At 41.1% G+C, this 26742-nt stretch overlaps 1 protein-coding gene across 1 annotated transcript in view; it reads right to left on the bottom strand.

Moving 5' to 3' along the window:
• The window catches only part of LOC131407237 (interferon-induced protein with tetratricopeptide repeats 1B-like), a 62857-nt gene that overhangs the window by 10071 nt on the left and 26044 nt on the right, over positions 1-26742 (bottom strand). Inside the window, 1 exon segment of the mRNA XM_058543500.1 lies at positions 25543-25739. The gene's annotated coding sequence lies outside the window, so the exon portion shown is untranslated.

Genomic DNA, 26742 nt, shown 5'->3' with positions numbered 1-26742 from the left:
TTGTTTCATCTGGGGATGAGCAAACCTAGGGCACTAGGAAGAACCTGCTAGACCTGTCCCGTTACAGAATCACCTGATGGTGGGGGATTCCTCAGACATATACCATCTCACCTATTTTAGGGCTATGTGTTCTGAGTACAAGAGGGTAAAGCTCCATCATGGAACAGTCCTTTTCTGGATATGAGGCCAATGGGATATTTTTCCTGAGCTTCCCTTCCCTCTTCCCCAGCTTGGGCACAATGAGAAATAATAAGACATTTCACCTTCATTTGATTTTGTGCACACAAGATAGTGTTGCAGGCCACCTGGTGTCACACTGTCTAGATTCATTACTAGAGTTTGCCACTTGCTGGCTGTGTGATCATGGACTAGTTGGTTCACCTTTCTAAGCTACATTTCCTTACCTATAAAATTAGGACAGTCATAGGACTTTCCTGATGGGGTTCTGGTGAGATGAAATGGGGTAATGCATGGAAAGTATGTTTCACTGAAGAGCATTCAGTAATTGTGGGTGTTGCTTTCATGATATGTGACAAGTCTGTCCATCTCTGAAGCTGGCAGTCTGCACTGCGCTGACCTCCAGCTGAAGCCCTTCCACATCCTAATATTTCCCAGTGAGCATCAAGAGATGCCTCATATCGTAGCTCTTACTGTGCAGCTGCTGAGGCAGTGTGCTCTGCTGTGAGCTTCAGACCAGGGCCATCTAGATAGTTCCACCTTAGAGCCCAAGTCAGGGAGCCCTGGACATGCCCAAGCATAGAGCCTGGCAAAGCCTCTTGGGCAGTAGGCATCCAGCCCTTCCCTAGGAGGGGCTGACCTATGTAAGCAGAGAAGAGATTTTTGGAGGAGGGATCACTTTCTCTCAGCACTCTCCTTCTAGTTCTATATCACATGGCAAGCTTCTAGTAGGCCAATTGAGTCTTTAGGTGAAAATATTTTCTGCAAGTCTCCAGCCCTGACCCAACTCTGAAAGAAAGTGATGGAAATGTAAGCAAATGTAAGCATTGGGTGAATTTGATTTAATTTAAATTCTATGAGTTGCCTCATCAGTGAAATGAAAAGGCTGGCCTTGCACAGTTGTTTGCAACCCTGGCTGCAAACTAGAAAATTCTCAGAGATCTTAAAAGCGAAACAAAACAAAAAACTGATGCCTAAGCTAATCTCCAGTCTAATGAATCAGAATCTATGAGAGTGAGGCCCAGGTATCATTATTATCAGTAATTAAAAAAAAAGAGGGACCAGCCCAGCGGCACTGTGGTTAGGTTCGGCCCACTGCACATCAGCGGCCCAGGGTTCACATGTTTGGATCTCCGGCGCAGACCTATACCCCACATCAAGCCATGCTATGGTGGTGACTGACATACAAAATAGAGGAAGATTGGCACAGATGTTAGCTCAAGGCCACTCTTCTTTAAGCAAAAAGATGGAGATTGGCAACAGATGTTTGCTCAGGGCCGATCTTCCTCACAAAAAAAAAAAGAAAGATAGTCAAAGGTATTTTTTTTTCTTTTGTGAGGAAGATCGGCCCTGAGCTAACATCTGATGCCAATCCTCCTCTTTTTTGCTGAGGAAGATTGGTCCTGGGCTAACATCCATGTCCATCTTCCTCTACTTTATATAGGACGCCGCCACAGCATGGCTTGACAAGGAGTGCATCAGTGCACGCCCGGGATCTGAACCCGCAAACTCTGGGCTGCCAAAGTGGAGCATGCACACCTAACCGCTGCACCACCAGCAGGCGCCCAAGGTAATTTTATTGTGCAATCATTGTTAAAAACCACTGAACTAGATTTTTGCTACTCAGAGTATGGTCTGTGGACTAACAGCATAAACATCAACTAAAGCTTATTAGAAATGCAGAATCTCAGGCCCCTCTACAGACCTACTAAATTAGAGTCTTCCTTTTAATGAGATGTCCAGGTTATTTGTTGGTGTGTTAAAGTTTGAGTGGTACTTCCTTAGACAATTCTTAGGTCCCTTTCAGGCGTAAATGCTAGGGAAGGGTGGAGAGTGTCTCACTCCCAGTACACACCTATCTTTCCATGAGGCTCTGGGTCAGTAACTTCATTTCTCTGTGCCTTGGTGTCTCTGTGTGCACCTTAATAATCCACACAATATAAGGGAATTGGGGTCAAAGTGCTTTGACCTCTACACAGCATGTCTGAGGTTTGATTTGGAGATTACTCATGTTTGCAAACACATGCCAATCACATCCATAGAGAAAATACTCAGCCACCAAGAACTACTCTGTTCTGAAAGGTCTAGCAATTGTCATACCATCTCAGGGGTCTTGATGGCTATCTTTGGCCCACAATGATTTACATTTCTGGCTGACTCCCACGTATTCCAGTTCTAACTGAATTTTCATTTTTACATGACAAGTATTCATTCACTTGGGATTATCAATGGAAATTTAAAGAACATTTACACCATTGAACTAGGCTCAAGACATTGCATAGTCTGCTCCTATAATGTCTAGGAGAAAAGTTCTCAGGTTCCTGGGAGGCAAATAGTTTTTAGACTTGTCTGAACTATCTTGGGACTTGGGGAGTCCCTGTCTACTAAGGAAAATGAAAAGAGGTGAAGATATTAGAATTCTAGTTGCAATTGAAATTTAGAATTCTAAATTGGGCTGAGAAAACAAGTTCCGCTACTCATGTCATTCCCATGGCTCTGGGAAGCCCATAGATGTTTAAGGAGCCTGTGATCCAAACATATTGTTGGCATGTCCAAGGCAGCCTTCATTACCACTAGTTTCAAGTCATTTCAAAGGCAGCATACCATAAATGATCATTAGTTACATGCTAGGCACTCTGTCTTGACCTGGTTATGACATATTTCCTCTTCTCAAGTGACTCACCATCTAGCAGGAGAGACAGATTCATAAGCATTTAATTGACTTGTACCAAAAGGAGTAGACGTTTGTCACTCTGTAATCACAGAGGAAGGGTTGTTTATCTCTTCCTGAGGTATAGAAAAATCTTCTTGTGTTAACTCTTGATCTTTAAGCTGAAGTGTTTGGCAGAATCACAGTCTTGCTGGCTCCCCACTCAGAGAATATCCTCAAGACTGTGTGGTGTGACCAGGCCTGTCCCTAGAGGGAAAGCTTTTGTGGCTACTCGTGCAGTGTGCAGTGATGCTGGCTGTACACACTAAGGCTTCTGGAAGGCTTTGGCCTCGGACCACCAAACCAGCTCTCATATCTCAAGTCACAGTAATCCTGCAGAAGCAGATGTGAGGGAACATACAACTGTGAAAGTGCCAGCTGGCCACCCAAGCGGTACTCTGGAAATAGAAAGTTTTCTATGATAGGGACCCCAAGATGTGGTATATGTTGTTAGTGTCCACTCAAGTATGAGTTTGTTTCAGGTGTCTTGGCAGTTGTACCTCCTCAAGGTCATCAATTGTTCAATGGTCTGTAGGTGAGATCTGCCCCTTACTTTTCCAAGGGCAGGCAAAATACCACGTGGGGACAGATTGGACTCAGAGAAGCAGAGGTGCAGAGCTAGATGATACCCATTTTTTCTCAGTGAGTAGGCTGATCAGGTACCCCTGTTGGTGTATGTATGTATAAAGAGCCTCTACACCTACGTGTGTAAAGTATGGTGCAGTGACATCACACTCTTCCAGCATGTGCATTTGGTCAAACACATTGGAAGGGTCCAGAAATTCCCTTGAGTTGCATTGGTTCCTCTGAGCAAGGACTTGTGTTGAATACCTACTTTAGCTGCTAAGCAGGTGAGAGTAGGTAGCCAGTCTCACCTTTAGCAGACACCTTGGTTCCATTCATCCAAGCTCTGTGCCTTGGGTGTCCTTGGTAGCGCCCCCCAGAGGCCCTGGCCTGTTCTTCTGGAACTGGGCACAAGGGGCAGCATTCTTTAGTTGCAGTGTTTGTCCTTGGAATAAACAGATCCTTGACACACAGGATGAAGCAGCATCAAGCACAAAGGAAATAGCTGACAATGTGTATTTGTATTTACAAATATGAAAGAAAAATGGAAACTGAAGCAGGAAATTTATTCTCACTGAACAGGGTTCCTACTTGAACCAGACTTTGAGTACAGACATCAGGATTTCAGAGCAAGCTCTGTAACTAACAGAAGAGCTGGGTGACCTCGATAAGATCCTTAGCCTCCATGAGCCTAGTTCCTCAAGGGTTAGATAAGAGGGTTCACCTAGATTTTTAATTTTCAATACAATTATTTTCAATTCCTTTTTTCATATCAAGATTAATTCACCTGGAATCATCTACATACATTTCAGAGAGAATTTCTTCTTCTAAGCTAGGTATAAGACATCACATAGTCTGCTGCCTTAATGTGTATGGGTATTGTGAGGTCACTGTTTTTAGATATCTCTGAAATACATGGGACTTAAGGAGAACTTGTCCATCAAAGGGAGTTAAGAGGAATAAGGACCTTTTGCAGTTGCAACTGATATTTACAATCCTAAATAAGATGGACTGAAAAGAACATGGCTCAGCACACACATTATTCTCCCAACTCTGATAATTTTGCGACTGTTTACGATTCTTTTGGTAAAAATAATTGGATAGATGATAGGAGATCTCCACAAGTAGTACCCCCAAACTCCCAAGACAGCATTTGTTGACAGGAACTCCTTATCAGTTCAAATGTTCAGTGAACCAGTAGTGCTTATCTGTGGTACGCCTGGCACTCTGCTGGCATCTGTAGGTAAAATGATGGAGGATCTGTTCCCTCCTCTCAAGTGGCTTGCTATCTAGTGGGAGACAGACACACGTAAGTACTTTTTTTTTCTTGTTCTGAGGCTCATAGGAGACTTCTTGGGTCATGTTATTGGTCTCCAACCTGCAGGTAAATAAAGAGTTATAGCGCTGACATGACGATAATTCCATGACTCTCCATTCGTGGAATCATGGAATTTTCAAGATTGCTTTTCTGTGTTGAGATCCTGAAGTGGCAGTGGAATCAGGTGTAGGGGTGCTTGGTCTTTCATTAGACACGCTTAGCCTCCAAGTCAACCAGCCTCTCGGTATTGAGGTCTAGGGTATCTCCTCTTGGTGGGGCTTGGCCCAACCCTACTGGAGCTGGTCATTGCTCTAAAAGAGTGATTCTCAACAGGGGGCAATATTGCTCTCCCAGAAAGTATTTGGCTACGTCTGGAGACAATTTTGATTGCCACAACTACGGATAGGGGTGCTACTGACATCTGGTGAGTAGAGGCCAGGGCTGCTGCTAAACATCCTACAATGCACAGAACAGCCCCTCATAACAAAGAATTATCTGGCCCCAAATGGTAATAGTGCCAAGACTGAGAAACACTACATTAGTTCCAAAAGAACTTTCTGCAATGATGGAAATGTTCTAAATCTGTGCTAATGTGGTAGCCACTCGCTACAGGTTATTATTGAGCATCTGAAATGTAACTAGTGCATCTGAAGAACTCAATTTTAGATTTAAGAGTGATAACTTTAATATTTCAGTTTTCAGGACTCAGCTCTATGGTCCAGCTCCTAGGGTTGGTGGGAACTTCTTTGGTGTATCATCCAGATGGTTCTTTGGGATTGCCAACAACCTGGCATTGGGTTTGTCTTCCAGAACTCTCTTGAAACACATCTTAGCCCTTTCTTCCACATTACTATTTTGCCAATGCTTTCTCACAAGCAATCTCTGGAGACTGGATTCTCTGACTCAAAATTTCTTGCAAAAACTGCCTCGGTTAGGTGAGTCCGTGCTCTAAGAATCTTCTTATGGGGGCTGTCTGGTGGCATAGTGGTTAAGTTTGAGCGCTCCGCTGTGGCGGCCCGGGTTCGCAGGTTCGGATCCTGGGTGTGGACCTACGCACCACTCATCAAGCCATGCTATTGCGGCATCCCATGTACAAAAAATAGAGGAAGATAGGCACAGATGATAGATCAGAACTAATCTTCCTCAGCAAAAAGAGGAGGATTGGCAATGGATGTTAGCTCAGATCCAGTCAGCCTCACAAAAGAAAAAAAAGGAATTTCCAGAGCTTTGATGCTGCAACCATGTGAGGAAGCCCAAGCTAGCCACCCAGAGAGGCCATGTGGAGAGGGTGCCCCACCAGTCTTCATTCACCAGTTGGCTGTCCCAGTGGAGACCCAGACATTTGGGAGCAGTGAGGAGTCTTTCTATAGAGCCATGTCTGAATTCCTGACTCACAAAATCATGAGCTATAATAATAATAATAATAAATTGTTAAAAAAAAAAGAATCTTCTTATGTGATAAGAGACCCAGGCATTATTTCCCTAGGACTAGATTTCTGATTTTTGCTGGGCTAGTGGGCTACCTCAAAATGAACCTTTGCTGTAAGCATTCCAGGACTGCTATATTTTAATCTTTGATTATTCATCTTCTAAATCATATGGGACACTTTCTTCTTTGAATAATTTCCAGATGAAATGGCATTCAATTGTGAAACGGTATTTTCTAGGCAATTCTTAGAGATCTTGTTGAACAGAAAAACAAAATTGACTCTGGACAGCTACTTTAAGAAGAGGCAATGTCCTCTCTGATAAGACTCAACTGCTGTGCCAATTCTCTGGCCTTGCCTATTACACTTGCACTCCAGACCCTCGGTGGGGTCCTGGAACATTAGAGTCTTTTTTTCATTGATTGATTGATTTACATATTCATTCCTTCATTCTCTCATTCATTTGGTCTATCATTTCCTGAACATGTACTCTGTGTGAGGCACATGGTTGGATGTGAGGGATAAAAAGGTGTGTAAGTTTCAGCCTCGTTAAGAGCCCACAATATGACAAGAGACAGACATGAAATAATGAAAAACAAGCAAATGTATATTGATAGAGAGGCCTCAACATTCTCTGGAGATTAAGTCATCTTCCTTTCAACCTCCTCAACTTTTCCCCAAGTCAAAACACACTTTTGGCAGTTTGACTTGAGGGTCTGATTAGACGGATCATTTAGTCCAGTTCATCTTAGGACAAGGAATTTATTTCAAGGATTCAGAAATGATGAATTCACATTTTGCAAGTGACAAGATACGAACACGGTTTAGTTCACTCAGCTAATGAATTTAGAAAGGTAGAATAATTTGTAAAATAAGTCCTCAAAATTGTTCTCATGTAGCAATTAACCTGAACTAGGAAATATTTTCGAGTAGTTATTGTATGCTAGTGTATGGTTTTAAATACTTAAACTTTTAAAATATTATACCCCTTGAATAATTAATAATGTGCCAAGATATCTTTTGTTTTTAATTTATTGTGTACATATTTTGAATAGCCAGCCTAAATCCTCTTAGGAATATGGCTAGCTAAAAAGAAATAACTTTTGAAAAATTTAATTTAATTAATTCAAAATATTAAATTACTCATTAAATAGAAATAATACATTAATTATTAAATAAAATAACGAATCTTTATGGGGTTGATCTTGTCAGCCATGGTTTTTGTGGCTGTGCCTGTGCTGATGAAGCCTGTATTCCTAGGACTTTGAGAAACGCTAAACAGTACGTTATTCATGATCACTCCTCCTGTTTCTGCCCACTTACCTAGAGAGATTTGGCTCAGTGGTGCTGCTCACAGGCTCAGGACAGATGCTGCTGCTCCTTCCAGTGCCCAGTGAAAGCCACTGAGCCACAAGAGTGGCCAGACATGAGAGGAGAAGCAGCGGGTTTGGGGAGAATTTTGTCATTTTTGGGGTGAGGCAGTGTTGAGATGTGAAGAGGTGCTGTCTGGGGATGCGGCTCTGGCTGCCTGGCAGCAGGGATGCTCTGCTTACTGCCACTCCCTCCCCCCCGGCTGCCTGAAGTGAAATGACTCTAAATCTATGTCCAATAGAAAAGATACAATCCAGTAGCCCATCCTGGCAAATATTGAATCTAGAAGCTTGCAGAAGGAGGGTTTGGCTTGTGGGTAGTGGTTTCCTCAGCCTAGTGTCCCATTCACCAAGCACCACTTGGAACGGCACTTAGGAGCCATACCGGGGCCCCAGTCTAGGCAGGAGGCTGGGTTTCTGCTCCTCCACTCTGGAGTTAGTAGAAAGCATCTTTTGTACACACAAGTTCTTGTAAGGAATTATTTCCTTTGTTGTCTGCCATGGAGAGGCTATAGACTCAGCCCTGCCCATGGACAGGGATTGACATCATTAAGTTTAATAATTATGATAATCCAATCCTTGTGGCAGACACCTGGCAACTCCAAGGAATTCCACAGGTGGGGATAGAAGCTTTGGATATTTTCTGACCTATGGGGTGTGTGTGTGTGTGTGTGTGTGTGTGTGTGTGTGTGTGAGAGAGAGAGAGAGAGAGAGTGTTTTGTGTGAAGCATTTCTGTTTGTGTGTGAGAAAGAGTATATGAGTTTGTGTGTGTGTAACTAAAGTGATGCTCTGGAGCCTATCTTGCCCTGTCCGCTTTGGATTTCTCCTATTTTTCCCTCTGACCTTAGCAACTCTAGTCTGAGATAGAGCTAGCACCAGGCCAATGGCTGAGCAGAAAGAGTTGACAACTTACCTGATGTCTCAGACCTGCTTCTTCCCTCTCTCTTGCCAACATCTTAACTTCCTAGTCTAATTTCTATTTTTCTTGGTCATAAATTTTAATTTACTTTTACTTTCAAAAAGTGTTACTTTTTTAAAAATTTACTTTTCATTTATAAATTTTAATTTACTTATTTAACGGTGGACTCGGACTCTAGGACAACCACTAAATAAAATTTTAAAAGAAGTTTAACTAATATGCCAAGAGAGGAAAGAAAATGGAATTATATAAAATCCTCAATTAAAAGGAAGGACGGAAAAAGAGTGGAAAACCAAAAAAGAAACAAAGAACAAGAGCAAAGAATAGAAAACAGTTACAAATATGGTAGATATTAATTAAACTATATCAATAATCACTTTAAATGTGAATGGTTTAAACACAGAAATCAAAGATAGAGAATGTCAGCATGGATCAAAAAATAAGATTCAGGGCCGGCCTGGTGGTGTAATGGTTAGGTTCGTGCGCTCCACTTCGGCAGCCCAGGGTTTGCAGGTTCGGATCCTGTGCATGGACTGATGCACCACTCATCAAGCCATGCTGTGGCGGGGTCCCATATACAAAATAGAGGAAGATGGGCACAGATGTTAGCTCAGAGCTAATCTTCCTCAGCAAAAAGAGGAGGATTGGCACTGGATGTTAGTGCAGAGCTAGTCTTCCTCACACACACAAAAAAGATCCAATTAAATGGGGTTTATAAGAAACTCACTTTAAATATAAAGACACAGATAGATTAAATGTAAATGGATAGGGAAAGATATACCATGCTCACACTAATCAAAAGAAAGCTGGAAGAGCCATATTAATTTAGACAGAGCAGACATCAGAGCAAGAACAGTTAGCAGAGATAAAGAAGAGCATTACATATGATAAAAGGGTCACTACAATAAGAAGACATAACATCCTTAACGTGTATACACCTAACAAGAGAATGTCAAAAGACACAATGCAAAAACTGATAGAACTGCAAGGAGAAACAGATCAGTAGTTAGAGACTTCAACATCCCTCTATCAGTAATTGACAGACCTGGCAGGCAGAAAATCAGTGAGAATATAGGTGAACTAAACAGCACTGTCAATCCTAATTGACATTTATCAACTACTTCATCCCAAAACAGCATAGCACACATTCTTTTCAAGCTTATAGGGAATAGTCACCAAGATACTGTATTTTAAACTAGAAATCAATAACAGAAAGATATATAGAAAATCCTGAATATTTAGAAATTAAACAGCATACTTGGTGAAACATATTCTCCAGTAAAACTGAGGCTGCTAAGGCAGGTTATTCAGTCTTGGAGAGAGCATTCTTTCTTGTGGGTTTTTCTGCCTTGGGCAGGGTGCAAGCAGAAGCTATACTTCTTGACAATCCTCTACCCTTTTATTAGGATACACAGCTAAGCCCATCCCAGTTGGAAACCCTTACTTTTAGGTCTCACTCAAGAGTTACAAGTTCTAGTTCTATTACAAATTCTATTATGTATTTATAGAAATGTATGTTAGATGTACAAGAAATGCTGAAATAGGAAACTAGGAACATTGTGGGTTTTGTTTTGTTTTTGGGGATTTGCATTCAAGAAAACTATTGGATAAAAATGTTTACATCTTACTAATAAAGGTACTGGCTGGGGAGAAGTACAGAGAAAGCACATGGTCACTGAGTTTTGAAGTGCCTAAAGGTACCGATTTACTCTTCAGAAATCTATATGGCCAGTGCCTGTGTATAATGCCACCTTAATAGGGGTGTATCAACTGTGAGGATACACGGTGTGCTTGCAAAATAGAAACTGGAAAGGAAAACCAATTTTTCCTGGCAATATTTCTATTTTGAGAAAAATGAAACTTACTCAATGACAGTTCTGATTACTCTGGTTGTTACAAATATTTATGTGTCTGTGTCCTAGAATATAGACCTAGGGCAGCCCCTGTCTCAGCCTAACTAAAGGAGACTCTGTATTTTCTGTTCCAAGAATGAGGAAAGCCACCTTGAGGGGCTGTATCAGCTACAAAGTGGTATAGTACACGACCTCTCACATTGTCATCAACCACCAGCAGTACCAGCATCATCTGGGAACCTGCTACAAAATCAAATTCTAAGGATCCATTCTAGATCCATTTCTAGTGAATCAGAAATGCTAAGGGTGGGGCCAAGCAATTCCCGGCCCACTTAGATGTCAAGGGAGGTTGGGAAATGTAGTTCCAGACTGGGAAGCCCCCCTGCCAATAACAACTTCACACTATGGAAGCGGGAGCACTTGTTTGGGTGGGCCATGAGCTGTTTCTATCACAGTATCCTTCATACTATGGAGGTGGGAACACTCGTTTGGGTGGGCCATGAGGTATTTCTATCAGAGTATCCTACTCTGGCCATAAATATCCACAGTGTACCCTTCTTCCCAAACACAGAGCTTACTCAGACCTTTCCCAAGGGAGTCAACCCAGAGTCAAAGTAATCATTATACCAGCTCATGGTCAGGGATCTCTGGGTGATGCACTGTTCTCCCCAATGGTCTGGGTGTGACTCCTTGTGATCTGGTGATAAAAACACTAAAAGACCAGATAAGATTAGATAATTCATGTGAGCCACGTGCAATGGTGGGGCATGATAACCATAATACACAGTCCAAATTGAAAAATGGGAACATGGAGGCATCTCAGAGGTCACAAGTTGGTAGCAATGATGAAATTCTGCTAGATAGGCATTTTGAAGATCCTCTACCTGGCAATGGTGGAAGTTTCTAATTTAGACCCTGATTCTGCTCTCTGATGGGAACTCTCTTGCCGTGATTCTCCACATCCCCTGGCTCCATCCTCTAGGAGGTTCTTTTTGACATTTACTCTCTTATTCTGACCTCTTTTGCCATGGAGTAGGGGTTCTGTTTTTACCTTGTTGGTCCCAGTTAGGACCAACATATAGGACCTTTGTTGCTCTTTGGAGACCATTTATTCAAAACATTAGTGTCCTCAAAGAATGCCTCAAATATTTGTCAATGTTTGATTCTGAGAATAAAAAGAGTTTTAGAAGTAGATTATCAGGGAAGCATTGGTAGGTAAAAGAGAGGTGAAAAAGGCCACATAAAGGTACAAGGGACAGCAAGGGTAGTCAGAGGAAATGTGTAGGAATGTTTATGTGTTCTCTGCATGTATATGAATTCTGGATTTTTTCTGAAGTTGACAGTAGGAATATTTCCACCTCTCTTAGCTGCCTCACCGGGTCTCTGGAAGCAAAGCTTCTAGGGTTTTTCACAGTTTCCAACCAGACTTTCCACCTTTCTTTAGACTCCTGTTGTACTTACTAAAGGGCTACAGGTAGAGACCCCCATACTCATGCCAGGCCAAGCAACGCAGACTAAAATTGCCCCTCAGTATCAGGACAGGTATTTATCACTATGAAATAAAAACCCTGGTCTCTGCCTTTCGGAAGTTCCTAATCTGATTGCAAGATTAAACTTTCAGACATCTAACAACAGGGAGGAAAGCTCTTCAAAACTGGAAAGCACGTGGAATTGATGAAGCTATAACTGGGACATGAGACAACTGATGTTGTGTGTGCTGTCAACAGAAGCACCATATTACAGTGTGAATTGTTAAAGATGTGTGCCTTTCATTTTGGTACACTCTCATTTATCACATTATTTCCACTGGAAGCCCAGGAAAAGTTTGTTGCACAAAAAGTAAATTTCCTAATACTGATGGCAAAAGAGCCAGAGGAGATTAAGACAGATGGAGGAGAGTGGTCAGAGCAAACTTCCAGGAGGCAGTTCAATTTTCAAAAATCAATTTTGATGAACAAAATTATGGATTGGGGAAAAGAGTTGGAGAATATTTTGTGTATGTTTGAGGTGGGGTGAGTGGGTGGTGGTGGTGGTAGAGATTCAGGCATGGGGAAGGACCTGGAAATAGAGACTAGTTGGTTATGTGCAGAGATTTTCAAACGCTGATTAGTGTGGTTTGCACACAGTAGGAACTATTTGGACACAGTGGGGTGGTCAGAGCATTCTGGCCTGACAATCTTTGTTTTGAATTCGTTTTGTTACTTACTTTATTTTATTATGTAATATTTGCTCTTGGTATCAAATTTAAAATTCAAAAAGATATACAGTTGAAAGTAAGCTTTCCTCCCATACAGACTCCCAGATAACCAGTTCCCTCTTTAGAGGCTACTCCGGAAGGAATATAGCCTTCCCCAAACAGTCTATACATCCTTGTGATATGCTTTTATTTTCTTTCCCCTCTGGCCCTTCCTTCCTTCCTTCTTTTGAATAATGTTAGCATGCTGTACATACTCTTCTGTACTTCTATTTTTTATTTTCTAATATATTTCAGAGATAGTATTCTATATTTCTAACTTTGGAACTGCCTTATTATTATTATTTTTTGTGAGGGAGATCAGCCCTGAGCTAACATCCGTGCTAATCCTCTTTTTTTCGCTGAGGAAGACCGGCTCTGAGCTAACATCTATTGGCAATCCTCCTCCTTTTTTTTCCCCAAAGCCCCAGTAGATAGTTGTATGTCATAGTTGCACATCCTTCTAGTTGCTGTATGTGGGACGCAGCCTCAGCATGGCTGGACAAGCGGTGCATCGGTGCACGCCTGGGATCCGAACCTGGGCCGCCAGTAGTGGAGCGCGCACACTTAACCACTAAGCCACGGGGCTGGCCCCTGCCTTATTATTTTTTAAAATAGCTGCATGGTTGTTCTATGTATGAAATATTAAAATTGAATAAATGAAGCCCCTAATGATGGATATTTGAATTTTCAGTCCTTTGTTATTATAAGCAAAGCTTCATGAATATCCATGGACATGTCTTCGCATGCATACACAGAGTAAATTAATAAGAGTGGAATCACTGGGGTAAAGATTCATGTACACTTAATGGCCAGCAACACATTCCCTCCATCTATACACTTGACCATTTCAATGGCAATGCACAATAGAGCCTGTTTACCCACATCCTTGCTAGCACACTCTTAGGGAAGGTGTTTTCTTTATTGACCTGAGATGGCCTCCCTTGTAGTGTTGATTTGCTTTGCTCTAAATAGGAATGACATTGACAATCATTTCACAGGTTTAAAGTGAGTTTCATTTCCTGTCTGTTCCTGACTTTTGCCCATGTTTCCACTGAGTTGATTTTTCCTTATTGATAACAGGAACTATTTCAGCATTGAGGAAGTTAATCTTTTAACCTACTACTGTGTTGAAATAGTATTTTTAAGTTTGTCATCACCTTTTGACTTTCTAAAGGTCTCTTTCATGCAATATGTTTTTAATGTAGTTGAATTAATTAATATTTTTTGCCTTATGTGTTTCATTTCATACTTACAACTTCTAGACCTCACGATTTAAAAAATTTTCTCGAGAGTTCTTGTAGTAATTTCACTATTTCTATTTTTTAAACATTGAAAACTTTGATTTATATGGAATTCATTTTGGAGTTTAAGGAGCAAGGAAAGAGGCCCAGTCATCAGAGGCATTCTATTCACTCAGCAAATATGGAGTGTCTATTGTGTGCCAGGCCGTGTGCAATGCCCTGGGTGACAGCTGGGCATCTGGAGGATGCAAGCTGAGCATAAGCCAGAATCACGTAGTCCCAAAGCAAGTGCTTTCCCTCAAAGGAGCTTTTGCTCAAAATATCTATAGGCCAGAGCAAAAGTGATTCTGAATTTCCAGATCTAGATGAGAGAATTTTCGGAACCTGGAAAAGGAGGCAGCAAAATGAAAAGCCCCGCCATTCGACCCTGCTCCTGTGAGTTGCGGCTTCTCTGAATCCCCATTTCCCTCCCCTTCGTGAACACCAAACCAGGCCTCCTACCCTTCTCTCTTGCGCTCTCTCTTCTCTCTCTGAAGCTCAGAAGCCTGGTTATACACTCTTTCTAGGGCCTTCTGCTCTTGGGAGGTGGGCCCCACCTGTACCCTCTACCATTTCCTTACTGCCCTTCCCAGCCTGAGATGCAGGGGGACAAATCGGCCAGGGTCTGAGGCTGGATCGTCCAGCAGGCATCCAGTCCTCTCTCCGAGCCGTCAGCTGTTGGGTGCCCTTTTCTATCAGTTCACGAATGAATCTGGAGAGTTGCCAACCCATAGCGTCTGAGGCCTTTTCAGAGAGTTATTTCTTGGCAGTTCTTCTTAAATTTATGATCAGTTATTCCTTCTCAGTCACTGTCCCCTTTCTGTTCAAGCCCTCCAGATAATGGCGGATGGCAGTGTTATTGCACATCCTCTGGTCCTGCAGGAAGTTGCTGTACCGCACACGGAGCATTTGTCTCTCTGCTGGAGTCAGATCCTTACTGAATTCTTTCTGGAAGTAATACTCCGTCTCATCCTACTGACTTGTCATGACATAGAGGCAGGCAAGGTCCAAGCCGGCACGGGGGAGGTGAACATTCAATTCAACAACTTACCTAAAGTGATCCAAAGCATTTGTCATTATTTCTGTGGTTCTTCATCCTCATTAGTTGAGCACTTTCTTGACCTCTCTCTTTGTCTGGTTTTTGCTCTGTGGCAGCATCCAGTCTGGAGATGTTGGTAGGCATTGTTTGGCCCTGATTCTAAAGCCTTTTAAAGTAATTCTATAGCTGGGTCCAGTGTACCATTAATTTGGTAAGATTTGGCTGCACTGCAGAGTACATCTGTTGGACACGGTGTTTTTTTCAAGGCCTCTTCCACTAGCTTTTGTCCTTCTACTTCCTTCTTGATCTTCTGAAGAGTGAGAGCTAGGAGAACATTCATATACTGTGGTTGTCAGGACTGAGCTGGATGGCCTGACTCAGAGGGCGAATGGTGTTCTCTGTTGATGCTTTGTCATCCAGATGATAGACTGTGATCACCAATCCTAAGGAGAGCTCTGCATTGGTGGGTCTCTTTTCCAGAGCCTTCTCGAAGTACACCTTAGCCTGTTCATAATACTTTTCTCCCCATTTAAAAAGCACCCATCCTTCATAGTCAATCTGAGGGCATTCAATTCTATAGGAGCTTGCAAACTTCTTGCGAAGATTTCCCACCTTGTTGGTATAAGCCTATGCTTCTGAAAGTATGCCCATATAATAGAAGACCTGCATAGTTGGCCACTAGATTTCTGATTTTGCCTTGGCGGGCCTGCTCATGCAGGATAAACTGGTCTGCTTGGTGTGAGTATTGAGAGCCCCCTTGTTCTGGCCTCCGAGGTGTATAACAGGCAAACAGATTGTACATGATAGCTTTGAATTCAGTCTTTGAAAATTCTGCCTGATCACACACTCTGTCTTCTAAATAATCCAAAGGAACTGTCTTCATCATGTAAATACCAGATAAAAGGGCATTTCAGCAGTGGCAAGATATTTTCCAAGGAATGTTTGGTGATTTCACTGTAGGAGAAGAAAAGTGAACACATGGGATGTGAGTGAGCAGATGTACAAAGCGGCAGCTTTGGAGCATGGCCATTTGACCACTTCTGAGAAGAGGTTAGACACGGAGAAGACGAGCAACTTTACAGCCCTTCAGCCACCCTCACATGCTGGTAACCTAAGCCGTGGGTCTCATGGCCTCTTTTGCATGCTATTTCAAGGTGTCTCAGAGGAATTGGTGAGAGGATATTTTCTGATGGAACAGACATGGGAGAAGGATAAATTCTTGATGCTAATATGGGAAGCTGGCACTCAATCTGAACAACACTGACTAAAGATTTACTCAGCAGTCCTAGCCAGACCAACCTATGTGCAAGAGACCACTTCTTTCCACCCAGATTAGATTCACTCCTAGATTTCACTGAACAGTTGACTCAACTTCCTGCCAGTCTTTCTAAATGCATGCATATCAGTCAGGGGGCAAGAGGGGCAGAGGCAGAGGCAGGAAGAGGAGAAGGAAAGGGGAAGAGGGTGAGAGAGAAGCATTAGCTTTTGGCAAGTGAGCATCCCCAAGGAAGATGAGCACAGTTATCAGTAAAGAGGAAGAGCTCACAATTTCACTCTATGCCCAAAATATGATTTTGATTTTCAATGTTATATTTGAATCTAAGTTGTTTTATAATGATTTTGAATTCTTTCACCTCCTAAAGTACACAGTGTGCTCCCTTCTCACCAATAGCAGTTTTGTAGTTCAAAGGTGTTTATCAAACATGCAGAAGCACATTAATTGGTATGAGGAGACGATCAAGCTCTATGGCTAAGACAAATGCAGGCTATCGTGTGTTCTGTCATGTGTAAAATATAATAGAAGATAAATAATGATAATAAAAACAAGAGCCAACATCGATTGAGCACTAATTATGTGCCAGGCACTGTCCGAGGGGCTTTACATGTATTAACTCACATAACCCACACAACACCCTATAGGGCAGGAGTATTATTATCCCCAATTTTCAGCTGGAACATTAAGTAACTTGTTCAAGGTCATATAGTTTATTAAGTGGCAGAGGTAGAATTTGAACCTAGGCAGCCTGGCTTCAAAGTTTACACTCTTAACTAGTAGTCTAAAGTGATGGATAGCAGCTATGTAAATATAATTCACTTGTTAAACAAGTATTTGAAATATGGACAAATATTAGTGTGTGTGTATGTACATATACATATCCATAATGTTTGTTGATCAAATAAATGAATTTATGTATCTATCTATATCTCTCTCATTCACTTGTTCAATAAATACTGGGCCAGGTGTCATCTTAGGCAGTAGGGATAAAGCAACAAAGTAGACAGACAGGTCTTTACTCTCTTGCAGTTCACATTCCAGTGGGAGAAGACAACAATAAACTCAAAATATGGGACCATAGAAGAAAATATCCTTGTATGACACTACCCAGTCATGATTACTGCTGTCCTGATGAAATTAAAACTGAGTGTATTGGTCTGGATCTGCCTGAGTATTTGGTAGTGATCAGGGAGGAGCTAGAGTTACTTTAAGTTGTGTAGTTTGAAAAAGACTCTCTGAGGAGGACATATTTAAGCTGCAGCCTAAATGGTAAGAAAGAACTAGATCGGGGCCGACCCTGTGGCGTAGCAGTTAAGTGCACATTTTCCGCTGCTGGCGGCCCAGGTTTGGATCCCGGGCATGCACCGAGGCACTGCTTGTCAAGCCATGCTGTGGCAGTGTCCCATATAAAGTGGAGGAAGATGGGCATGGATGTTAGCCCAGGGCCGGTCTTCCTCAGCAAAAAGAGGAGGATTGGTATGGATGTTAGCTCAGGGCTGATCTTCCTCACAAAAAAAAAAAAAAAAGAAAAGAAAGAAAGAACTCGATCTTCAAAGATCTGGGGGTTGGGGGCACCTTTCCAATCAGTGAGAAGAGCAATTGCAAAGGCCTTGAGGCAGGAATGAACTTGGCTTGTTTAAGAAAAAGAAGCTGATGTGGCTGATGCACGAGGAGGGTCACGTGAGATATGTCTGAGGATTAGACAGGATCAGATCACATGGGGCCTGTCGGATAGGATAAGGAACATGGATGTTGTTCTAAGTGACATAAGAAGCAATGGGCAGGGGTGTGTGTCGGAGAGAGTGTAAGCAGAGGAGTGACTTAATTTTGTATATATTTGGACAGAATCATTCTGGCTGCTGTATGAAGGTTGGATTTTAGGAAGTCAAGTGTGGAAACTGCTAGACCAGTTAGGGAGCTATTGCTGTGATTCAGGCAAGGAGTGGTGGAGGCCAGGACTAGTGTGATAGCAGAAGTGATTGAGAGAAGTGAACAGATTTGGAGTATGTTTTTGAAGGTAGAGTCAAAAAGATTTGCTGATGATTGGATTTGCAGTATAGGGTAAGGAGAGAAATGAGGATTATAGTAGTTTTTGGCTTGAGCAATTTATTGGACAGTAGTAATGCTTATTGTGTTGTGGAAGACAATAGGAGAAATATGTTTATGGAAGAAGTCAAGAGTTCTGTTTCGGAATAAATTGAGATGCCTTCTGGACTTTCAAGTGAAGCTGTTGAGGTAATAGTTGGATAGATGAGTCTAGAGTTCACAGGTCAAGGCTGCAGTGATAAATCTGGCAGTCCTGACCATACAGGAAATTCTGAAAGCCTAGGGTCTGAATGCCATTACCTATAGAAAGAGTGTAGGTGTAGAAGAGAGGGCATGCCCAGAGAGAGCCTTGGGGCACAGTGACTTTCAGAGATTGGATAGAGGATAAGAAGCAGCAGAGGAGGCTGAGGAGTGGCCAGTGAGGCGAGAAGAAAACCAGATGGTGGTGCTACCCTAAGAACCAGTAAAAAATGTTTCAAAGAGGAAGTGGTGAGATTAGTTCTTGAGAAAGAGCTAAAATGAGTCATAAAAGTGACCACTGGGTTTGGCAACATGTTGGTGATTGGTGACTTTTGTAAGAGGTAAACGTCAAGACTGAAAGAGGGAAATAATCATTTGGAATGATTTGAGGAGAAAACAAGAAGTGAAGAGGCAATCCCTCTAAGAAATTTCACTGTAAAAGCAAAAACTTGGGTGGGTATAGCTGGAGATAGATAAGAGGAGATTATTTTTGAAACTGGATGATATTAATGAGTGTTCATATGCTGATGGGAGTGATTCAGTAAGGATGGAAAAACTGATGATACAAAGGGAGCTGATAATTACTGGAAAGAAGTCCTTGAGTAGGTGAAATACAATGTAAACCAGAACAAAATTGTGATGCTTGACTCTTTTTTTTTTCCTACAATAGGGATAATTCTTCCAAATTATGGAAGGAAAGGCAGGCTAAGGGCACAGATTTAGGCAGGCTAAAAATTTGGTAGTGACAAATGAGAATGGTTTTATAAGTTTGCTTCTTAGGGAAGATATACACCAAAATGTTTTATTTTCATTTACTTCTTTGTGTTTCTTTCTCCTCCATCTTTAAGAGTTTGCTTTTGACCATGCATTTCTGAAAATCAAGTAATGTGTGTGTCCTAAGATCATGGAATCAGTACCAGATTGTTTCCATTTTCCCCTTCAGATCCGTTCTTCATCCTTCTCCACCCACCTTTGTATACATCAATGATGTCCACTGTCTTTGGCTTCCAGTGGGTTTGGCCAAAAGGAAACATAACAGGAGATCAGCGAGAGGGAGCAGTATTCTCAAACATCTACTTCTGGGGCTTCCACCCTCCAGAACTTTCCTCTAATGAAGTCCACAGTTGCTGTCAGTTCACCCGCTATTTACAGTTCTCTCTTTATGTCCCTGTAACTTCTCCCTTCTCTTGCCTCTTTAGGTTAGTGCAATACTAGCCTCAGGGTATTACACCATCTCTTATTATCTCTAAACTCAATCCACCTCTTTATTCAACTTTCTTCAATTGCTCAGCTTGATTTTGACATCAGTTTCCTTCTAGGAACCTGACTTATACAGAAAAAGAGAAGAAACCTTCCAAATAAGAACCTAGAGCCTGAGGACTTCATGGCAAATGAAATTAGCACATACTCTTTGTGTAAGTTGTGATGCTGTGTAAGTTGTTTAAGTTCTTTGAGCTTAGATTCTTCATATCTTTTGTGAGGACATTAAAAGGATAATAAAGGATTATTATGAACAGCTCTATCCCCACATTTTTGATATCTGTTGGAGGAGGTCATTGAGAGGATGTGACAGCAAATTGACCCCCGAGTTGTACCTGGGCAATTGAAGGCTCCTTACCCCCTCCCCTGTCCTTGGAATGTACATTCTGCCCACCATTCCCACACTAGGAGTTGTTTCAAGGACATAGCCTTGAGAGAGAGATGTGTTGTTGAGACCATCTGGACTGTACATGTGACTGAACCCAGTTTAGGCCTCTATGTAAACTTTTAGGTTTCTAGCAGGTGGGTGCAGAGATCTACTTGTCTTGCAACCACCCAAGGCAAACCTTGTATGTAAGTTCTCTTGCTTATTAAGACTGCCACCCACCAATCTGGAGTGGTTTGTCTCTTTCTTTGGTCTCTCCTTGCCCTCCATGTCCTGTGGCCCGTCTGTGAAGCAAAAATAACCTAGATGAAATGGATGAATTCCTTGAAATAAACAATATCAAAACTCACAGAGGGAGAAAGAGGTGATCTGAGTAGGGCTATATCTATTAAAATAACTGAATGAATAAGTAATAACCTTACAAAACAGAGAACACCAGGCCCAGATGGTTTTAGTGGTGAATTTTACCAAACATTTAAGAAAGAAATGATACCAATGCTTTACAATCTCTTTCAGAAAATAGAAGCAGAGGAAATACTTCCTAACTAATTCTCTGAGCCAGCATTCCCCTAATACCAAAAGCAAACAATGACAGCAGCAGGAAGGAAAATTATAGATCAATATCTCTAATGAACACAGATGCAAAAATCCTCAACAAACTATTAGCAAATTGAATCCAACAACATATAAAAAGAATAATATACCATAACTAGATGAGATTTATTTCCAGTTTGTAGTGTTGGTTCAACATTTAAAAATCAATTAATGTATTCTATCACATCAACAATCTAAGGGGTAAAAAGTCACATGATCATATCAACTGATGCAGGAAAAGGAAAATCCGACACTCATTCATTATAAAAACTCTCAGTAAACTAAGAACAGAGGGGAGCTTCCTCAACTTGATAAAGAACATATACAAAAAACCTATAGTTAACATCATATTTAGTCACTATCAAACTTAATGGTGAGAAACTAGATGCTTTCCCTCTAAGATCAGGAAAAAAGCAAGGATGTTCCCTCTCACCACTCCTATCGCTATTGTAGTAGAATGTCTAGCTAATACAATAAGACAAGAAAATCAAATAAAAGGTATACAGATTGGGAAGGGAGAAACGAAACTGTTTTTGTTTGCAGATAACATGATTTCTATGTAGAAAATCCCAAGCAGTCAATAAAAAAGCTCCTAGACCTAATACACAATAATAGCAAAATTGTAGGATACATGGTTAGTATACATAAGTTGACTGCTTTCCTATATACCAGCAATGAACAATTAGACTTTGAAATTCAAAACACAAACCATTTATATTAGCACCAAAAAAATACATAGGTATAAATCTAACAAAATATGTACAAGGTCTATATGAGGAAAACTACAAAACTCTGATGAAAGATCAAATGAGATCTAATGGGGAAATTTTCCATATTTATTGACAGGAAGACTCAGTATGGTTAAGATGTCAGTTCTTCCCAACTTGATTTAAGATTCTAGGCAATCCCAATCAAAATCTCAGCAAATTATTTTGTGGATATCAACACACTGATTCTAAAGTTTTTATAGAAAGTCAAAAGACCCAGAATAGCTAACACAATATGGAAGAAGAACAAAGTCAGACGACTGACACTACCCTACTTCAAGATTTACTATATAGCTACAATAATCAAGACAGTGTGGTATTGGCAAAAGAATAAACAAATAGATCAATGGAACAGAAAAGAGTGCCAGGAAATAGACCCACACAAATATAGTCAACTCATCTTTGAAAAAGGAGCAAAGGCAATTCAATGGAGAAAGGATAGTTTTTTCAGCAAATAGTGTTGAAGCAACTGAACATCCTTATGCAAAAACAAAACAGAACAAAAAACAAGAATCTAGACACAGGCCTTACACCTTTCACAAAAATTAACTCAAAATGGATCATAGACCTAAATATAAATGCAAAACTATAAAACTTCTAGGAGATAACATGAGATATAATCAAAGTGACCTTGGGTTTAGCTATAAGTTTTTAGATACAATACCAAAAGCACCATCCATGAAAGAAAAATCTTGATAAGTAGAACTTCATTAAAATTAAAAACTTCTGCTTTGTGAAAGACACTGTTGAGAAAATGAAAAGACAAGCCACAAGCTGGGAGAAAATGTATGCAAAATAAATATCTGTTAAAGGACTTGTATCCAGAATACACAAAAAATTCTTTAAACTCAACAAGAAAACAAAAACCCAATTAAAAAAAATGGGCAAAAGATCTGAATAGTCACCTCACCAAAGAAGATATGCAAATGGAAAATAAACATATGAAAAGATGCTCAACATCACGTATTATTAGAGAATTGCAAATTAAAACAACAAAGAGATATCACTGCGCACCTCTTAGAATGGCTAAAATCCAAAACACTGACAACACCAACTACTGATGAGAATGTGGAGCAACAGGAGCTCTAATTCATTGCTGGTGGAAATGCAAAATGGCGCAGCCACTTTGGAAGACAATGTGGCAGCTTCTTACAAAACTAAACATAGGCTTGTCATATAATCCAGCAATTTTGCTGCAAGGTATTTACCCAAATGAGTTGAAAACTTATGTTCACACAAAACCTGCACATAAATGTTTACACCAGCTGTATTCATAATTGCCCAAATTGGAAGCAATCAAGATGTTCTTCAGCAGATGAGAGGATAAACTGTGGTACATCCATACAATGGAATATCATTCAGCAGTACAAAGAAATGAGCTATCAAGCTACGAAAAGACATGAAGGAACATTACATGCACATTGCTAAGTGAAAGCATCTAAAAAGGCTACATACTATATGATTCCACTTATATGACGTTCTGGAAAAACCTGAGCTATAGAAATAGTAAAAAGATCAGTGGTTGCCAGGGGTTTAGGGAGAGTGGGAATGGATGAATAGATGGAGCACAGGGCAATTTTAGGGGAGTGACTTTTCTTATGATAGTGTAATGGTAGATACACGATGTTATGTACAATACAAAGAGTGTACCCCAATGTAAATTATGGACTTTAGTTAGTAATAATGTATCAATATTGGTTCATCAATTGGAACTAATATACCACAGGAATGCAAGATGTTAATAACAGTGGAAACTGTAGGAGGGGTAAGGGTGTGGAGGGGGAAGGTATATTAGAACTCTGTACTTTCTGTGCATTTTTTCTATAAGCCTAAAAGTGCTCTGAAAAATAAAGTTTAATTGAAAAAAAAAAAGACCATTGCAGTAAGGGAGGGGGACTATTGCAATGGGGGGGGGTGACTATGGCAATTGAGAGATGGCTCTGATCATAAGATCTGCAAATGTCTCCAAGATTAGTCAGAAAAGGGTTTTTCTGTTATATATAAGGAGTAAACAAGGCTACAAAGAACTAACTGGGTGTGGGAGAGGAGGGGAGTAGGTGATGAGATCCAACATTTGAGCAGGAATATCTGTGCCATCAGCCAAGTTTTGAGAGGGATTTTTTGACATTCCAGTGTTTGTTTAACCTTAGGGGTAGGTCAAATTTCAGAGTCCTGTGGGGAAGGAGAGAAATTTGGTCAAGGTAAATTTATAGGGATTTTCTTCTGATCGATCAGTGGGGACAAATAGTTCAGCTAACCATTTATGAGACACAGAATGGGAATTTGGACGGTCTGTGTTTGGCTTTGTGTTATCTAAGTAATATGGGAGTGTTTATTAAATTTGCAGTTTAACAAAAGACCACAAGAGAAATTGAAATAGAGAAGTTTATTACTCACAAGTCCTGGAGGAAGTACACAGCATGCCTTGAGGAACCACAAGGGGAGGTCAAGGCAGGGTGCAGGCAGAGAGAGAGAAGCAGGACCTGGGGCACACGCCTTTACTAGGGTCAGTGGGTGGAGTATTTAGGGGTTCCTGGGCCAAGGCCCTATTGATGAATTCAAACCAAAATGGGGGGTGGGGATTGTTAAGTTCCACAGAGGTCTTATCTAAGTGGGGTGGGGCAGAAGGGGAAGGCCCTGGGAGGTGGGGGAGATTGTTATCACAAAGACTGTTGGGGAGGTCATATCAGGAACTTACATTTGCTTGTGACTCTGTAGGCTGCTATCTAGGGCATGCACTTGCATGAGGTGGCTAGTGTCAGTTTAAGGCCCCCACAGCCATTTGGTTAAATGAAATGGATGCTGAGGCAGCAATACTACAGAGTAGCTTAGCTAAATTCTTGACATTTCCAGACACAAAAATCGGGAGGAGGGGTAGATTTTTTGACCGTAGCTGTTTTCCAGGAGCACAGGGCTCACGTCAAGTTCAACATTGTCAACATCATTCCAAATTTCAGATGCTTGGTGCTGCCACTACAGCATCCCACTTCAATTACCTCTGGCCTCTCTGAGATTCAAGTGTTCATGGAGATAGGAGACACCACACTAGGCTGTGAAGCCTTAGAAAAAATTATCGATATTATGATGTCAGCAAATTCGTTCCATCAGGTTTGAATACCAGCTGGAAGGGATTAGATCTGCCAATGACTTATCAACACTGCATGAAACTTTCCCTCCTCAAAATGCTCCAATTGCTATAATAGATCACACATTTTGAAAAATAACAATGCTATCAGGAGAAATGAACTTGGGGGAAGGAGGAACCGTGTCCCACCTTTCACCATTTTTCCAAGTTGGTCCATTAAAATTTGGAAACAACTGCCCCTTTCCTCAAGGAGGAAATAGTGAAATAAACATTTCTAGTTTCATTTTCCTGTTAAAATTTTTACCAAACCAGGTTTGTTTTGCTCGCCGCAGGATTATGCCAATCACTGAGACAAGATGTTTGCAAAGAGAAAGGATTTAATCACAAGGCAGCTTAGGGAGGCAAGAGAATCAATCTCAGATCTGCCTTCCCGAAAATGGAGACTCAGGGATGTTTACAGGATAGGGGGCAAGATGGTCTGAAGTGTTGGAATAGATGATTGGAGGTAAGGAGAAGTGAGGTAATTGATGATCTGTGTGAGTTAGTCCAGCTTCGTGGCTCTTCATAGGACGCATGTTCACAAAATGGTGGCATTCCCATGATCTGAGGGTGGAGTTTTTAGCTCCCTGACATCAAATGCTCATTTATCAGTCATTCTTGCAGGCCCAGTTAATGAGACGGTGGTCTAAATCGGCCGGAAGTGGACAAGGAGTCGACTCTCAGTTCCTGAAAAAATTGATCAGCGGACCGTTATCATGGTGACCCAAGAGTCATCAGAGATGTTACCTATAGGGTAGGCTTTAGTAATGCAGTATCTAACTACTTTTGCAAACAAACAACTAACTGACTATAGTTAAAAGCAAGTTGGCCCCCAGAGATTACTTTTCTTGATAAACTCAATATTAGGCGTGCTCTTCTCCTTTTTCTCACAGAGTTGTATCTTAGAGTTATCAGCAACCCAAAAGAGAATGGATCAGGAATAGATTTTGACTCACCTGCTCCTTTATGCCCATTTTATCCATGACACGTTGGAGGGGATTATGGGTTGAATTGTATCCACCAAAAAGATCCTTTGAAGTCCTACTACCCTGGAAACTGTGAATGTGACCTTATTTGGAAATAGGGTCTTTGCAGATATAATCAAGTTAAGATGAAGTCATCGGGTGGGCATTAATCCAATATGATTGATGTCCTGCAAGAAGAGGAGAAGAGACACAGAATCAGACACACAGAGGGAAGATGATGTGAAGGCACACAGGGGAAAGGCCATGTGAAGATGGAGGCTGAGATTGGCAGCTAAGATGAGGCAGGAAAAGATTCTACTCAGAGCCTCAAAGGGAGCATGGCCCTCTTAACACCTTGATTTCAGACTTCTGGCCTCCAGAACTGAGAGAGCATATATTTCTATTGTTTTAAGCCACCTACTTTGTAGTACTATTAATGGTGGTTCTAAGGAATTAATCTAGAGGGCAAACACTGAATTAGGTAAAGATCATTCAGATTGGATGCTATGACCTTGGGGAATCCCCAGTTTTAATTGGGAAAGAGCAAATTTAATTCTTTGTAAACAATTACTCCCAGCCTCACACATGCCATAGGATGCTTATGCTAATTAGAAAAGGGTGTCCTTCTCTGTGAGTATATATGGCCTTCACCAAGACACTTACCTTGGTGAGCCAAATATGGGCTGGATTTTATTCCCATCCCTTGCCCCTTCAGCCAGTGGACAATCTAAACAATAATGCTTGGCTGCCTTGCAACCAAGCAGGAGAGATTTTCTTTTGCTTAGAATACGGGGTGCATCCTCCTTGACTTGTGTTGTCTTTTACTTTTTAGGTTTTGAGCCATAGTCACACTATGAGGTGAAACGTCACCAAAGAGCAGTCTTTACTCTTTAAATAGGATGCTAAGCACTTAAAATCCTCCAAGTTCCCATTCCTTTTCAAAACTGAGCAGAGAGCAGTAAGATAGTTCATTCTTATATACCTTTGTGATTGGGAAGCATAGAGTCAGAGAATCTGGTTGATGAACCAATTCTGCCACTTTCTAGCTGTATGACTTTAAGTAATTTACTCCAATTTCCAAATATTTCATTTGCAAGATGACAATAATAGTGGCTATAGTAGTTCCTCTTTATAGAACTATAGTGAGAATGCTAAGGTAATGTAATCAAAGATCAAAGCAGAGTGAGCTCA

This window comes from Diceros bicornis, chromosome 6 (assembly GCF_020826845.1).
Source record: "Diceros bicornis minor isolate mBicDic1 chromosome 6, mDicBic1.mat.cur, whole genome shotgun sequence".
In the NCBI taxonomy this organism is placed as follows: Eukaryota; Metazoa; Chordata; class Mammalia; order Perissodactyla; family Rhinocerotidae; genus Diceros; species Diceros bicornis.
Note: the sequence above shows the minus strand (reverse complement) of the source record. Positions and strands in the feature narration are given on the sequence as shown.